An 18,443-nucleotide genomic window follows, 5' to 3' on the forward strand; every position below is an offset into this window, starting at 1 on the left:
GCTCGGTTGTGGCCGAGCGTCGCGCATAAGGAACATTGGGTTCCTGTCAAGTGGTATCAGAGCGAAATCGACACAGAAAATGGACGAATCATTTGGTGGCATGTTCAAGCTCACCGGCTCCAACTATTCAGTGTGGAAGTCGAAGATGAGGGACATGCTCGTGGTTAAAGATCTTTGGCTACCGGTTCAATTCGGGGACAAGAGACTGGACAAGATCGACGCCACAATATGGGAGGTGATGCACATGAAGACAACGGCGTACATACGGTGCTTCATCGACATGAGCCTATACAACAACTTCAATGAGGAGAGCAAGGCTCATGAGCTCTGGGAGAAGATCGGCATAATGTTTCAAAACAAAAATGCTGTTAATCAGGTGTCGGTATTCCGGAAGCTAGTAAGACTCCGGTACCAAGATGGCTCCAGCATGGCGGAGCACATGAATGCCTTCCAAGGGCTGATACACCAGGCAACGTCATTGGAAGTACCTCTTGCCGATGAGGTACTAGCGCTACTCCTGCTCGGTTCCCTCCCAGATAGCTGGGAGACGTTGGTTGTCACTTTGGGCAATGCCGGACCGGAAGGAAAACGGTTATCCCTAGCAAGAGTAAAGTCAAGCTTGCTAGATGAGGAGGCGCGTCGGAAAGACAAAGATACGAGCTCCGACTCCAAAGCTCTTCTTACCGAATCGGAACGTGGAAGACATAGAAACCGTAGTCCCCAGAACCGGGAGAAGTCGGGGACACGGTCAAAGTCAAGGGGGAGGCCTACTTGCTTCTATTGCGGCAAGCCGGGACACTTCCAAAAGAACTGTCGGCATTTCCGTAAAGACAAGGAAACCAATGGTACCGATTCGAAGCGGACCCCGGACCGGAACGGTAAAGAACGGAACGGTAAAGACCAGAGGGGGCCGGACCGGAAGGGAACGACGACAATTGCGGCAAGTGAAGAAGAGTTGATGCTTATCACTGAGGAGTGTGAGATAAACCTTGCCGGCGACGAGATGACCTGGGCGGTAGACTCCGGAGCATCGTTCCACCTTACCCCGGACCGGAAATGTTTCTCATCCTACTCAGCCGATGACCACGGCTATGTCCGGATGGGGAATGAAGGTACATGCCGAATTGTCGGCATAGGAGACGTGTGGTTGACAACACCAACCGGATGCAAGTTGCTGCTGAAGGATGTCCGACACGTTCCGGAGGTTCGACTGAACCTGATATCAGCCGGTCGGCTAGATGATGAAGGCTACACGGGTAGCATCCGGAACGGTGTCATGAAGTTCAACAAAGGGAGCCTGATTGTGGCTCGGGCCCGGAAGGTCAACACACTGTACCTGATGAATGCCTGGTTATGTCCGGAAGAAGTGAACGTGGCATCCAACACTGCCGGGGAGCTGTGGCATAAGAGACTGTGTCATATGAGCGAGAAGGGGATGAAGAGGCTTGCAGACGACAACCTCATTCCAGTGAAGAACGTGCACTTAGAGAAGTGCACTGATTGTCTGGCTGGTAAGCAGAACCGGACCTCCTTCCGACCAAGGCCACCGATGAGACGTAATGCACCACTGGAGTTGGTGCATACGGATGTGTGTCAAGTAGACACGGAGTCACATGTCGGAGCGCAGTAGTTCGTGACGTTCATAGATGACCACAGCCGGTGTCGTAGTGTATTTTGTACACTACGTGAAAAACGTATATAGTATTAGATTCAATAAAAAATGAAGAAATAGAAGAAAATAGCAAAATAAATGAAACATGCATAGGGCAAGATTCGAACCTTGCACCTCCATGTTAATAATGTAATGTCTTACCATTACACTAGCATTTCATTAGTGTTAAAGCATAGATGTCCCACATAGAAAGGTAAATTCACGCTAGGATAAACATTAGAAAAACGCATAACAAAAGAAAAAGCTACACATACACATCTAGCGTGCATGATAAAAAACGCACAAGTTAGAAAAAGCATGATCACTTTAGATAAAGCATATAGTCTATCTATAGGAAAAGCATGGGGTCTATAGTTAGAGAAAAAAGCATGGATTACTAAGACTTCCTCATCACTACATAAGGATGGGGAGCACAATGTAATTGTGTGTGAAAAATATTTGGAAACTGGATATGTTTCTAAAAAACACCAATTAATAAACTATACTCGTGGGATTCACGAGTATTCTATATCATTCTCTTTCAACCCAAATTTATATTCTTATATTCATATTGATTAATCAAATACAATACACTCGTGGGATTCACGAGTTTGCTATAACTCTTTCTTACAACATATTTATATTCTTATTAGCCTTAAAACTCTCCTCTTCCTAGTCCAAAACCCCAGCGGTTCCCACCCGACTCACGCAACGATCCGGAGCCGAAAGGCACGACACAGTTGGTGAACCCGACGTGAAGGCGGGTGGCAAGGAGATGGAGAATCAACAAGAGGCAATGAGCATAACGATGATGATGATGTTCGAGCGGATGCTACAAGAACAACGTGCGATGTCGGAGATGAAGGCGGCAGTAGAGCGGCTTCTGCGACGAAACGGGGAATTCAACGGTAAGGGTGTGTCACGCTACCTACGTGAATATAAGGCGGAGATGATGCAATATCGGATACCGGAAGGATTGCAAGTGATATCCTTTAGTCGGGTGGCCTCGGACGAACTACAAGAGAGAATCCACAAGATACAACAACAAAACTCGACATGGGAGTCCTTTGAAGAAGCTTTACGGGAGGCATATGACTATGAGAGATGGACGGGACGAGATCGACGAGAATTCGACGAATGGGTGGCGTCGGAGAAGACTCACCGAAGTGCAACGCAAGCGTTCCTAGAGTTCGAGCATCGTTTTGCTCGACTCTCGGAGCGGGAACGAAGATTGGTGGGAGAAGATAAAGTCTTAATGTTCGTAAGATCGATCGATCGGAAAGAAAGGATGGACATTGGGATCGAACTCGAAGATGATGACGGTGCGAACGGCCTTACCGAGGATTGGGCCAAAGTCGAAAGGGTATGCCGAAGACATGATGAAAGGAAGCTGAGAATCTCGTCAACAACGACATGGCCCATGAAGGATGGTCGATTGAGGAAAAACGATGAAGCCAATATGAAGGCCGAAATACAACATGATGGTACCACGGGAGAAAGAGTGGAACAAGACACCCACTCGTCTTGTGAAAGAACGATGGCGAAGGATAAGGCCGATAATTCAAGTGTAGAAGGAAATTTCGGGATACAAGTGCCCGAGACATCGGGTCAAAAAGGGGTAAGCATAATAGATGTTTGCATAATTGATGCAGATAAAGAGTGTGAAGCGGATGTGATTAAGGAGGTAGCCACAAAAGACGAAATCGAATCGGAGGTGGCTATGGACGAATCAATGGCGGATTGCCATATCGAGACTTCCCCACCACTGATTCCAGAGACTCCGGCGGTTGCGATCGAAAGGCAACGTGAGACCAAAGAGACGGAAGGTGGCGGAGAGAAAACGAATGTCAAAGCCGACGAATACGATGAAGAGATAGCCGAGAAGAATGCTAAGGGTGAAACTACGAAAGAAGGTAATACCGAGGATTCATGCCAACAATATCTAGAGACTTCGGCGGTTGTGTCCGAGAACCAACGTGAGACCGGAGAGACGGGAGATGGCGGCGAGGAAGGTAAAGTCGGAAGTCGGTTCGGATGGAAAATGATCCATCCGAAATTCCAATCTAAAAGAAAGTGCGACAATGCGGAGGTCGGGTCTACGACGGGAGAAGCGCGTAATACAGAGCACGCTCTACGGCGAATAAAGAAACGCGTGTTATGGCGAATAAAGAAGCACGCGCTACTGCGAGAAAAGAAGCATGCATTACAACCACACGAGGACCGAACAACGAGCACATATCGGAGGACCTACGTGGCAAACAACGGAAAGGAGTGCCGAAAGTCGAACCGGACAAGGCAGGTGAAAACGAAGAAAAGAAAGCAAATCCGGACGAAAAGAAAAGAAAAGAAACTGACCCGAAAGAGCACTGAATCGATAAAAACCGATCAACCGAGTCCGGATCGACCGAATACAAATCGGAAAGGAAGCCGAACTAAACGAAAGACGATCCGACGAGACCGAATCGGAAGTAAGCTAATCCGACTAAACCGAAAATCCGAAAAGAAGTCGAGATTGATGAAGAAAAGAAAGAGGGCAAGAAAAGATACTACCGCGGATGACAAGGACCAAGTGGGCCATGCAAAAAGCGAACATAGAATATGGTGGATCGGATGGCGACAATGGTTCGGGTGGAAAGAATGGGTCTACTCAAAATGGAGAGACAAAGTTGACATAGCGGGACAAACGGAGGATGAAGGAGGAGACTAACAAACACCAACAACTTCGGCACATACCGGAGGATGTGCGGGTTTGGAGGGGGTGAGTGTCGTAGTGTATTTTGTACACTACGTGAAAAACGTATATAGTATTAGATTCAATAAAAAATGAAGAAATAGAAGAAAATAGCAAAATAAATGAAACATGCATAGGGCAAGATTCGAACCTTGCACCTCCATGTTAATAATGTAATGTCTTACCATTACACTAGCATTTCATTAGTGTTAAAGCATAGATGTCCCACATAGAAAGGTAAATTCACGCTAGGATAAACATTAGAAAAACGCATAACAAAAGAAAAAGCTACACATACACATCTAGCGTGCATGATAAAAAACGCACAAGTTAGAAAAAGCATGATCACTTTAGATAAAGCATATAGTCTATCTATAGGAAAAGCATGGGGTCTATAGTTAGAGAAAAAAGCATGGATTACTAAGACTTCCTCATCACTACATAAGGATGGGGAGCACAATGTAATTGTGTGTGAAAAATATTTGGAAACTGGATATGTTTCTAAAAAACACCAATTAATAAACTATACTCGTGGGATTCACGAGGATTCTATATCATTCTCTTTCAACCCAAATTTATATTCTTATATTCATATTGATTAATCAAATACAATACACTCGTGGGATTCACGAGTTTGCTATAACTCTTTCTTACAACATATTTATATTCTTATTAGCCTTAAAACTCTCCTCTTCCTAGTCCAAAACCCCAGCGGTTCCCACCCGACTCACGCAACGATCCGGAGCCGAAAGGCACGACACAGTTGGTTTTTTTAGAAACATATCTAGTTTCCAAATATTTTTCACACCAATTAATAAATTATACTCGTGGGATTCACGAGAATTCTATATCATTCTCTTTCAACCGAAGTTTATATTCTTATATTCATATTGATTAATCTAATACAATACACTCGTGGGATTCACGAGTTTGCTATAACTCTTTCTTACAACATATTTATATTCTTATTAGCCTTAAAACTCTCCTCTTCCTAGTCCAAAACCCCAGCGGTTCCCACCCGACTCACGCAACGATCCGGAGCCGAAAGGCACGACACCGGAAACTGTGGGCCACACCATTGAAGACGAAGGATCAGGTGTTATCCGTCTTCAAAGAGCTCCACGCGAGAGTAGAAAGAGAAACCGGTCGGAAGCTGAAGGCGGTTCGAGCAGACAACGGAGGAGAATACCGGGGGCAGTTCGAGGAGTACTGCCGCTCGAAGGGAATCTGGCTCGAATTTACCGTACCGAAGACGCCGGAACTAAATGGACTGGCCGAGAAGATGAACCGGACCATAATGGAGAGGGTCCGGAGTATGCTAGCGCATGCAAAGCTACCCAAGAAGTTTTGGGTTGAGGCATTGTCGACGGCGACATACGTGATAAACAGATCACCCTCAGTACCCTTGGACGGAGACACGCCACAGAGAGTGTGGACCGGTAAGGAAGTATCCTACCGGCATCTGAAGGTGTTCGGGTGTCTCGCGTACGTGCATGTAGCTAAGGACCGGAGAGGAAAGTTAGATCCAAAGACCCAACCATGCATATTCCTCGGTTATGGTGACGATGAGTTCGGCTACCGAGTGTGGGACCCGGTCGACAAGAAGGTATTCCGGAGTCGAGATATTATCTTCATGGAGGACAAGACGCTCGCTGACTGGGAGTCGGAGAAGAAGATAATGAACTCCGAGTCGACCGGTAAGGATCGACTCTACGATGAGCAGACCCAACCGGCGAGAGACCGGTTAGCACTCGAAGAACCAGCCGGTTACAGTGAGGATACCGAACAGGCTGAAGAAGAAGTAGAGGAAGCTGAAACCGGAACCGGCCAAGACCCCGAATCGGATTTGGATGAAGAGTAGATGGATGAGCCGGTCACCGAAGCCCAGAGACGGAGATATCCTCTCAGAGAGAGAAGGGCCCCCCGGAGATTTCCGGATGCAGAGCATGTTTTGCTGACCGATGAGGGGGAGCCGGAAAGCTTCGAAGAAGCGAAGGAAGACACCCACAGCCGAAAATGGTTAAGTGCCATGTAGGATGAGATGGATTCCCTGCATGAGAACCATACATACGAATTGATGGAGTTGCCGAATGGAAAGCGGGCACTCCGAAACAAGTGGGTGTACAAGTTGAAACCGGGAGATGCCGACAACCCCCCGAGATACAAAACCAGGATCGTGGTGAAGGGGTTCCAGCAGAAGAAGGGCGTGGACTTCGACGAGATATTTGCCCCGGTAGTAAAGATGACCTCCATCCGGACGGTGCTGAGTATAACAGCAAGCATGGACCTCGAGGTAGAGCAGCTGGACGTGAAGACGGCATTCCTTCACGACGACCTCGAAGAGGAGATCTACATGCAGCAACTGGAAGGATTCTTGGAGAAAGGGAAGGAGCACCTGGTATGTCGGTTGAAGAAGAGCCTGTACGGACTGAAGCAGGCTCCCCGACAATGGTACCGGAAGTTCGATTCCTTCATGACCGATCAAGGGTACCACAAGACACAGGCCGATCACTGTGTGTTTGTGAAGAAGTTCGAAGGAGGCGACTTCCTAATACTCCTTCTGTACGTGGAGGACATGTTGATCGTCGGACGTGACCAAGTCAAAATACGGATGCTGAAGAAGGCTCTCAACCGGACCTTGTCATTGAAAGACTTGGGTCCGACAAGACAAATGCTCGGGATGCACATCATCCGGAACCGGTTAGTGAAGCAATTATGGTTGTCACAGGAGAAGTAACTGTACAGAGAGAGAGAGAGAGAGAGAGAAAGAGGTTGTTGCCTCTGTTGTAACCGCCGCCTGTGGCGAAGATCTGTGAGCACGAGGTCAGTGCCTCAGTGAACTCACTGTTGTATATTCTTACATAGTGACAATTTGCAGCCCGTGGGCTGCCGTGGTTTTTTCCCCCTAGTTTGGGGTTTTCCACGTTAAACCTCCTGTGTATTCTCTCCTTCTTCTTGTCGTGTTTTATTTCCCGTTTTCTGTGTATCATTCTAAGCTCGGTTGTGGCCGAGCGTCGCGCATAAGGAATGTTGGGTTCCCTTCATCACTTTATATAGTGACTATCCTAGGGCAACTGCCCTTTATGCTATTTACTGAGATAGCCCAAACTTGGGTTGTCCAAAGGGACAGTGTGAATACGGCCATTATATACTTGTATTCGACAAGGAGTACTCGGCAACGGAAGACCCGGTGAGCACCGGATGAAGAGTACCCGGCAACGGAAGATCCGGTGAGAACCGGATGATGCAGGCCCAGTGAGAACCTCTCATCAGATGAAGGGACATATATGTAAATATGTTCTAGAGAGCCCACTAGGGCTATATTTGTAAATAGCTCGAAAGTCATATTAGTATAAATATGATCTAGGGAAAACAATATCTTTACTTTTTTGGGGGGGTTGTTATATTGTTGTAATTGTTGTATAGAGCGTAATAAAGAGACTGAGAGAGGGAGCGATATATAGAGTGTGTCTTTGCTGTAACTGCCGCCAGGCGAAGGTTGAGAGCAAGAGGTCGTTGCCTCTGTGCTCCCTGTTGTATTCCTTGACATAGTGATTGTTTGGAGTCTGTGGGCTCCCGTTGTTTTTCCCTCTCAGGGTTTTTCACGTTAACATACTATGTACCCTCTCTCACACATTGTCCGTGTATATGTGCATTTACTTTCATTGCCCATTTCTTCTGTGGTTGTGATTCTAATGAAGTGATTGAAGGCTCGGTTGTGGCCGAGCATTATTCCGCATATTCTTCTCAATTTGGTATCAAAGCAAATGGACACAGAAAAATGGATGATTCGTTGGGAGGCATGTTGAAGCTCTCCGGCTCCAACTACTCAGTGTGGAAGTCGAAGATGAGGGACATGCTCATGGTTAAAGATCTTTGGTTGTCAGTTCAGTTCGGGGACAAGAGACTGGACAAGATTGATGCCACGACATGGGAGGTGATGCACATGAAGACAACGGCATACATTTGGTGTTTCATCGACATGAGCCTATACAACAACTTCAATGAAGAGAGCAAGGCTCATGAGCTTTAGGAGAAGATCGGCATTATGTTTCAGAACAAAAATGTTGTAAATCGGGTTTCGGTGTTTCGGAAGCTAGTGCGGCTCCGGTACCAAGATGGCTCCAGTATGGCGGAGCACATGAATGCCTTCTAGGGGCTGATTCACCATGCAACATCGTTGGAAGTACCTCTTGCGGATGAGGTACTAACATTGCTCCTACTCGGTTCCCTCCCAGATAGCTTGGAGACGTTAGTTGTCACTTTGGGCAACGCCGGGTCAGAAGGGAAACATATATTGCTAGCAAGGGTTGCTAGGTGAGGAGGCGCATTGGAAAGACAAGGATACGAGCTCCAACTCCAAAGCGCTCCTTACCGAATCGGAACGCGGGAGACAAAGGAACCGTGGTCTCCAGAACCGGGAAAAGTCGGGGACACGGTCAAAGTCAAGGGGGAGGCCTACTTGCTTCTATTGCGACAAGCCGGGACACTTCCAGAAGAATTGTCGGCATTTCCGGAAAGACAAGGAAACCGACACTACCGATTCGAAGAGGTCACCGGACAGGAACGGTAAAGACCGGAGGGGACCGGACCGGAAGGGAATGATGACAATCGCGGCAAGTGAAGAGGAGTTGATGCTCATCACCGAGGAGAGTGAGTTGAACCTTGCCGGCGACAAGACAACATGGGTTGTCGAATCCGGAGCATCGTTCCACCTTACCCCGGACCGGAAATGTTTCTCATCCTACACAGCCGGTGAGCACGGCTGTGTCCGGATGGGGAATGAAGGTACATGCCGAATTGTCGGCATAGGAGACATGTGGTTGACAACACCAATCGGATGCAAGCTGATGCTGAAGGATGTTTGACATGTTCCGGAGGTTCGATGCGTGGACGAAGGACGAGGTATCCCGGATCCGGTAGAAGGCATACCGGTTCTTCCTATGAGACGGGAACATATGGAAGCTTTCCGGCTCCCCCTCATCGGTTAGCAACACATGCTCTGCATCCGGAAATCTTCGGGGGGCTCTTCTCTCCCGGAGAGGATATCTCCGTCCTTGGTTTCTGACTGTAGGTTCCTCCGTTTGTTCCTCATCCGAATCCAATTCAGGATCTTGTTCAGTTCCGGTGTCTTCTTCTTCTTCTTCTTCTTCTTCGGTCGGTTCGGTTTCCTGTCTGTATCTGGCCGATTTGTCGAGTGTCATCCGGTTACCGGCTAACATCCGGTTTTCAACCGGGTATATCCTTTTGTCCTCAAGCCGGTTTTCAATGGATTATCCGGAGTTCGTTACCTTCTTCTCCGACTCCCAGTCGGCAATGGTCCTGTCTTCCATGAAGACTATGTCCTGACTTCGGAACACCTTTCTGTCGACCAGATCCCACACCCGGTAACCGAACTCATCATCGCCGTATCCAAGGAATATGCATGGTCGGGACTTCGGATCCAGCTTTACTCTCTTGTCCTTCGCCACATGCACATATGCGAGACACCCGAACACCGTCAGATGCCGATAAGACATATCCTTACCGGTCCTTACTTTTTGCGGTGAGTCTCCGTCCAAGGGTACTGAGGGTGATCTGTTTATCACATACGTCGCCGTCGTCAGCGCCTCAACCCAAAACGTCTTGGGTAACTTGGCATGTGCGAGCATGCTCCCGACTCTCTCCATTATGGTTCGGTTCATCCTTTTGGCCAACCTGTTTAGTTCTGGTGTCTTCGGCACGGTGAATTCGAGCCGGATTCCCTTCGACTGGCAGTACTCCTCGAACTGCCCTTGATATTCTCCTCTGTTATCTGCTCGAACCGCTTTCAACTTCCGGTTGGTTTCTCTTTCCACTCTTGTGTGGAGCTCCTTGAAGACGGATAACACTTGATCCTTCGTCTTCAACGGTGAGACCCACAACTTCCGGATGTGGTCATCTATGAACGTCACGAAGTACTGCGATCTAGCATGTGACTTCGTGTCTACTTGACACTCATCGGTATGCACTAGCTCCAGTGGTGCATTCCGTCTCATCGGTGGTCTTGACCGGAAGGAGGTGCGGTTTTGCTTGCCGGCCAGGCAGTCGGTGCACTTCTCAAGTTGCACGTCCTTCACCGGAATGAGGTTGACTTCGGCAAGCCTCTTCATCCCCTTCTCACTCATGTGACACAGTCTTTTGTGCCACAGCTCATTGGCAGTGTCGGATGCTACGTTCACTTCTTCCCGGCATATCCGGGCATTCATCAAGTACAATGTGTTGACCCTGCCGGGCTCGAGCCACTATTAAACTCCCTTTGCAGAACTTCATGACACCGTTCCAGATGCTACCTATGTAGCCTTCATCATCTAGCTGATCGGCTGATATCAGGTTCAATCGAACCTCCGGAACGTGTCAAACATCCTGCAATAGCAACTTGTATCCAGTTGATGTCGTCAACAACACATCTCCTATGCCGATAATTCGGCATGTCCCTTCATTTCCCATTCGGACACAACCGTGCTCACCGACTCTGTAGGATGAGAAGCATTTCCGGTCCGGGGTAAGGTGGAACGACACTCCAGAATCGACAACCCACGTTGTCTCATCGACGGCAAGGTTCAACTCACTCTCCTCAGTGGTGAGCATTAGTTCTTCTTCACTTGCCACGATCGTCGTCGTTCCCTTCCGGTCCGGGCCTCACTGATCCGAACCGTTTTGGTCTGGTGACTTCTTCGAATCGGTACTGTCGGTTCCCTTGTCTTTCCATAAATGCCGATAGTTCTTCTGGAAATGCCCCCGCTTGCCGCAATAGAAGCAAGTGGGCCTCCCCCTTGACTTTGATCGTGTCCCCAGCTTTTCCCGATTCTAGGGACTCCGTTTCCTTTGTCTTCCGCGTTCCGATTCGGTAAGGAGGGCTTTGGCATCGGAGATCACCACCTTGTCTTTCCGACGCACCTCCTCGTCTTGCAAGCTTGACTTGACTCTTGCTAGGATAGTTGTTTTCCTTCTGGCCCGGCGTTGCCCAACGTGACAACTAACGTCTCCCAGCTATTCGGGAGGGAACCAAGCAAGAGTAGAGCAAGTACCTCATCGGCGAGAGGTACTTCCAACGAGGTTGCTTGGTGTATCAGCCCCTGGAAGACATTCATGTGCTCCACCATACTGGAGTCGTCTTGGTACCGGAGCCTCACTAGCTTCCGAAACACCGAAACCTGATTAACGACATTCTTGTTCTGGAACATGATGCCGATCTTCTCCCAAAATTCATGAGCCTTGCCCTCTTCATTGAAGTTGTTATACAGGCTCATGTCGATGAAGCACCGGATTTATGCCGTCGTCTTCATGTGCATCATCTCCCACACCGTGGTGTCGATCTTAGCCGGTCTCTTGTCCCCGAACTAAACCGGCAACCAAAGATCTTTAACCACCAACATGTCCCTCATCTTCGACTTCCACACTGAGTAGTTGGAGCCGGTGAGCTTGAACATGCCGCCGTAAAATTCTTCCATTTTCTGTGTTGTTCGCTCTGATACCAGTTTGACGAGAAATGCACGGAATATCGCTCAGCCACAACCGAGTAGTAAATCACTTCTATAAGAATCAAACACTGAAATGGGAAGTGGAGAGTACACAAGAAAAGTGACACAAGATGTTTACGTGGAAAACCCTAATAGGGAAAAACCATGGGAGCCCACAGACTCTGAACTATCACTATGAAGAGAAGGGGTACAATCAGAGACTCAAAGGCAATGACCTCGAGCTCTGTTTCTTCGCGCAGTGGCGGTTACAATAGAGTATCGCTCTGTATCTCTCTCTCTACGTCTCTCTTTGTACAACAGTTACAACAATATCACAACAACACGATCACACTCTAAAGTGATTGCCCTAAGTCATATTTATAGTTATATGAACTTAGGGATATTTACAAATATAGCTTCAATGGACTTATTCAAGACATATTTACAAATCTGTCTTCTCTTCCGGTTCTCACCGGGTCCACCGATCTGGTTTCCAAATCTCTTCCGGTTCTCACTGGCTCTCTTCTGGTTCTCACTAGGTCTCCTCTGGTTTTCGGATCTCGTCCAGTTCTCATTGGGTCCTCTTTATTCATCACCAGATCCCATCCGGAGAGACCGATTTCCCAACACTCACGAGGAGGAAGAATCGTGTTGATTCTTGTTGTGAATGATGGGAGTACAACCATGTATTCCTTAGGGATTATCAGGATCAGCCGATGCCTTGAATTCGACGGGATCAAAGCCTGGTTTCCTTGGCACAAAACAAGCAATTGCATTCCGAACATTGATCATATTCACATTCAAAATTACAATTATGGATTACATATCCAATTCTAAATGATAAAAGGCATGCCCAAGGAATTGAACATCAACAATTTTTCCGATCTGATGCTGAAATGTCGCTTGAAGGAGATCTCTCAAATCTCCTCTATTCGGCCTTAAGCCTATAACCCTACACACTATTGAGTAGGAGTGTAGATGACTTACCTCTCTTTTTAGAATAGCTTCTTCTTCTGGCGTAAAGAAGACTATGAAAGCAGACCGTGGAGGAGTTGTCGGGGGCGTTGCGTCAAATTCCATGGTGCACCGTGTCAACCATCTTCTTCCTCGTCTTCTACAACGTTCTCTTCAACATTCGTTGTCTAAATCTCTTGGGTTTCTGTTCATCTGCTCTACCTATGTTGAGCCCAAGAGCTTCAAGTTAGACCCTAGATGTGGGTAGTGTGACTTCAAGGATGAATTGATCCTAATTGAAGTGATATATTGTTTGTCTTGCTTGACCTCCTATTTTTCTAGATATGTAGCATGTAGCACAAATGTTGGCATTGGCAATGTTGCAAACATTTTCCTATTAATTAACCATCATCATGAGAGACTTCGAGGCTACAAGAAAATGTTATGTGGGACAAGGTTGTCATGCATGCTGATGTTGACTTTCTCATTTTCAAGCTAGGATCAAGGGGTAATGTGACTTTGAGGATGTTAACTAATTCTAATTGCACGGACTAATAAATGGGTAATGGGACTTTGAGGATGAAGTAATTCTAATTGCCTTGATATCGGTTCTTCACTCAACCTCTGAACTAGTTTATATTCGTCCAAACAAATGATGAGTAAAAACACAATGAATAACATGCTTGCATGTGACATGTGGAGAGATTGGAAGACTAATTGCTTTTCTCAAGTAGTCCTCAAAGGGAGTGGAGAGCAAGGAACTTTCAAGGCCGAGCATATAAAGAATAAGGTGTGAATTTCTAGAGTTTTTTCTATTACATTGATTTAATGTGCAAAGCAAGAAAAGCCATATGCACTAACCAAGGTCTAAGTAGATGTGCATGGTTGAAGAGAATAAATAAACATAATAAGGAAAGAAAATAGGTGTAGGTGATTACATTAATGTACCCATTGATGAGTACATTAATAAGATAAATGATCTGTGACACTTTTGATATTAGAAAGGGAATGTTTGGATTAACTACACAATAAAATAAAGTAGAACAAAACAACTCAAATATTGATGGAGAGGAAACAATTAAAGGAGATTGTTTTTTAACACTTTAAATAAAATGGGTACAATCTTTTAGTGTAAATGTTATTGAATGGGGGTTCGACATTATTGCCGACACTCTTGTCCTTCTTGAGGTGTTGACAGTCCTTCTGAAATTGTCCAGGTTTTCCACAATAGAAGCATGTTAGCTTACCTCTGGACTTGGATCTGGCATTGGACTTTTCTCTCCTTGGTGGACTCCTTTTCCGGTTCCTTCATCTACTGGTATGTTGAGTCAAGTTTGACTCCGACTGAGCCAGGACACCCTTGTCCTTCCTTCTAGTCTCCTCGTTCAAGATGCTTGTCTTTACCACTTGTAGAGACAAGTTCTCTTCTTAACACGAGGTGCTGAGAATAACCACTAGATTCTCCCAGCTGTCCAACAAGGTACACAATAGCAGGATGGCCTACATTGCATCTTCAAGTGGAAACTTTGTTGCCGCAAGTTGGTTCAAATACCCCATGAATGTGCTTACGTGTTCGACCATGCTTTCCCCATCCCTGTATTTCAGCCTCACAATCTTTCTCATAAAAAATGTTTTGTTGAGGGTGTTCTTCCTCTCATATAGGCCTAATTGCTTCTACCACATCTCATAGGCATTTCTGTCGTTTGCCACATGCTAATGGACACTTACATCAATGCATTGTCGGATGGTGGCCACCGCCTTTCCTGTTGAGAAGTTTCCATTCCAATTCTAATACCCCTGTGTGTATTTCTGCTCTGTCGTTTGGCTCGTACAGGTCTTTGACTATGAGAAGATCTTCCATCTTTTATCTTCCAATCTACATAGTTCTGAGAGTTTAGAACAATCATGCCTAGGAAGTCGTTAACACCCCCTTCCATCAACCTCTGCTCTGATACTAGTTTGAAAGGATTTTCTCCCTTTTACTCTTGAGAAGGACCGACTATGTGATTGACAATATCGCGAAAACACAAAAACACAACAAATACACAGTTTTTATGTGGAAACCCTAAAATGGGGAAAACCACGGGAGAACTAAGATTCCACTATACACAAGAGAATACAAGATAAGATCAAAATACAACACTCTCCACATGGAGTGTATCAGCCACACAAGGCTCTTGGCATCAAACCTCACTAGGCTATGGTGCCACTCTCACCTTCCCACCCACACACTCTCTCTTCTCTGTCAATCTCAACAACAAAGACTCACAACTATTCTGTTCTACACCCACACATTGTTTGCCTTAGATGTATTTATACTATTATACAATATTGTCTATTTACAATCATGGTCATTATTATTATCTAATAATAATAATAGTCTTACTAATCAACTAACTCATCTGTCAACTATCGAGTTGGTCCAACTAGTCAGCCTGGTCATCGACCATTCGGTCGGCCCGACTAGCCGGTGATGTCTTTGACCTCGATCACCTCTTGTCGACTCTCTCTCCTAGTCGACTCTCCATGTTGACGCTCTCAAAAAAAAGGTCAACTCTTTGACTTTCCTCTCACATCCGACTAATCGACTGCTCTATGTCTTTGACTATCGGCTATGGTGAACAGTTGACTCCTCCCACTGGAGGGACATATTCCCAAAAGGTTGGAGGTGAAGGCAAGTACCACTAAGCCGACTCATTGAAAACGAGATCCCCGCTTACTTAGACCTCTTTCGTTCGGGGGTTATAACACTTATAACCCTTTTGCTCATCCGAGTAGCCGACCAAGATACACTTCTCGGCTTTCGTGTCTAGCTTCCTACGCCTCTTCTTTGGCACATGCACATATGCAATGCTACTGAATACCCTCAAGTGTGCCATATTCGGCTTCTTCCCGAAGTACAGTTCATGTGGCGACACTCCATTTGCAGAAGTCTGATTCTGCAAGTGTATCACCGTCCTGACCGCTTTGGCCCAGTAGAACTTTGGCATATGCTTCTCCTTGAGCATTGCCCTAGCCGATTCTTCGATCGTCCAATTCTTCCTTTCGGCCACACCGTTCTGCTCCAGTTTGTATCTACAAGAGAATTCATATCGAATTCCCTCCTTCTACAAATAGCTAGAGAAGTGGTCGAAAAAGTACTCTTTTTTGCCATAAGACCTTAGGCTCTTGATCTTCCGACCGGTCTCCTATTCGGCAAGGCTTTTCACCTTCAAGCGAAGACTTCACTCTTCTTCGCGATCAAGCATGCCCAAGAGTGCCAAGTGTAGTCATCGATGAAGATTACAAATTAACGACTTCTGCCAATACTATTTTGCGTCGGTCCCCATACATCTGAATAGATTAAATCAAGGTTGTTTCGGCTCCAATTTCTTTCATTTGGGAACAAAAGTTGGTGATGCTTCCCTAACTGGCGGGCTTCGCAGACTTAGTTCTTTTGGCCACTAAATTTCGGCAAGCCGAAAATGATGTTCTTTGTCTAGATTTCCAGAAGCCATGGGAAGTTGATGTGGCCGAACCGCTTGTGCCACAAGTCGATATCAGGTTCAACATTTTGCACCTTGGTGAACACATCGGTGCCTACGTCATTCATTTCGAGGATGAAGATCCTCCCTTCTCAGAGCCCTTGCACACAATGATCTTTCCTTCTTATTCAATGAAACACCCGAGATGAGTAAATCGAACTTGCATGCCCTGGTCGACGATTTTTCCTACTGACACCAAGTTCTTTGTGATTGTCGGCACATGAAAGACATTTCTCATGATTCCCTTCTGGCTAACATGGTTTAGAGGGACATCTCCGATGTGTTCGATCGGGTAAGGGGTGTCATCGCTAGTTTCGATGACCCCCGGCTGCTCCGGTTTCTCCATAGTCGAGAACCACTCCTTGTGATTCGTCAAGTGGTTTGATGCACCCGAATCCTGTTATCCGTGGGACAAAAGGCATGAGGTGTGAAAAGAATCTTAAAAGTAAAGTCTAAAAAAGGACGAGTAGTTCAAAAATGAAAAGGAGAAACAAGCCGAGCACTGGCAACCGAGGAACATAAACCAAAAGGCAAGCAACCGTGAATAAAGGCCGAGAATCAAGAGGAAGTAGCTAAAGCGCGTAGGTATATATAAATCGTTAAGAAGCAGAAGGAAAGGGAGACGGAAAATATCCTATTATGAGCCGAAGTGATTAAGTTTAGACTAGAAGATTGGTGCTAAGGAGAGAGAGAGAGAGAGAGAGTTACCGATTTATAATTGGTCTGTATTAACACCCTTGTAATCTTTTCTATTCCGTAAGCAATACATATACTATTGGGTCATTTCTGTGTCTGTCTCATCTAAATCCTATTCTCGATTATGTTATTTAACCTATAAGACGTGAAGTGCAAATCGGTTGTAGCCGGTTATCATGAAACAGTTCGGCCCTACCTTAATCTCCTACACGGCCACGATTCCTTGACCCGATTACTCAGAGGAGTAATCTAAGGTGTTTCTCCAAGGGGGAGATAACAAATCTACATACCACACCTCGTTCGACCTTGAGGTGTTCACCACCATCGAGTTGGCTTTGTGCTTCATTAAGAAGGTTGGGCCCATCTTGGCTCGCCCTGAGCCTTCAACATAGTGTGATCGCTAACGCCTATTTGCGTCTCCTCAGCTTGATCCGGCTTTGTCCGAGTTGGCTCTCTTTTTCCAACACTCGCTCTCCCTTTCGACCACAGTACCAACAACCCGTCATGACCTTTCCTTGCCGACCTCCACCGCAACCTTGACTCCCCCTACTCGTGGAGGGTCCAAAACTGTTATTGGCTCCTCCTCTATGCCTCTGGTTCTGCTCTTGTCGGCCGCCTCCATTGCATGCCGACCCACCTCGTCCACCACAACCATAGGTTCTATCCTCCTCTATGTACAACGTTTTGTTGTCGGTGTGTGTGCTTGTCAACGCACCCAAGTGGTTTTCTTCTATGAGCAACATTGATTGTAGCTCGAAAAATGAAGGTGTATTCTTCCTCATGCAGACTACCATTCAGAATGCTCCAAACTTCAACGCCAACCCTCCGAGGAAAACCTGCACCATTTCTTCCTCCTCAATGTTCACATTGAAGGAGGCGAGGGAGTCATAGATCTCCTTGATCTTGGAGGTGTAGTTAGCCACCAACATCTCTCTCTATTGGACATTGCTCAACTCTTGTCTAAGTTGAAGCTTTCTAGTTGTGGTGCTCGTGGCGAAAATCTTCTTCATATTTCCCCAAGCATCCTTCGGTGTCCTGGCATCCCGAATGTAGCTCAAAAGCTAGTTGCTCACATAGGATGCGAAGCAGTACAGAACTTTGCTCGTTGTCTGTTCCCAGGCCGGGAAATTTCTGTGTGTCGATTCGGGTGTTGTATTAGTAGCTCCTTCGACATGACTCCAGTAATTGTGCTCAAGCAGGTACTGGTGCATCTTGTACGACCAAGATGCATAGTTGCTCCTATCGAGCTTTTCAGTCGGATTCTCAACCCTCGCACTGGGATACCATGAAAAAGTATTCGTGTGTGGAAGCGCGTGCAATAGACACTAAGTACATAGTCGGTTGTTCGAAACTCGACAGTTAGCCTGTAAACACAGAGAATAGATATACAATGAGAGAGAAATAGA

The sequence above is a fragment of the Azolla caroliniana genome, unplaced genomic scaffold, assembly GCF_043228905.1.
Source record: "Azolla caroliniana isolate FFs.n. ecotype wild unplaced genomic scaffold, voAzoCaro1.0.p SCAF_16, whole genome shotgun sequence".
Lineage (NCBI taxonomy): Eukaryota > Viridiplantae > Streptophyta > Polypodiopsida > Salviniales > Salviniaceae > Azolla > Azolla caroliniana.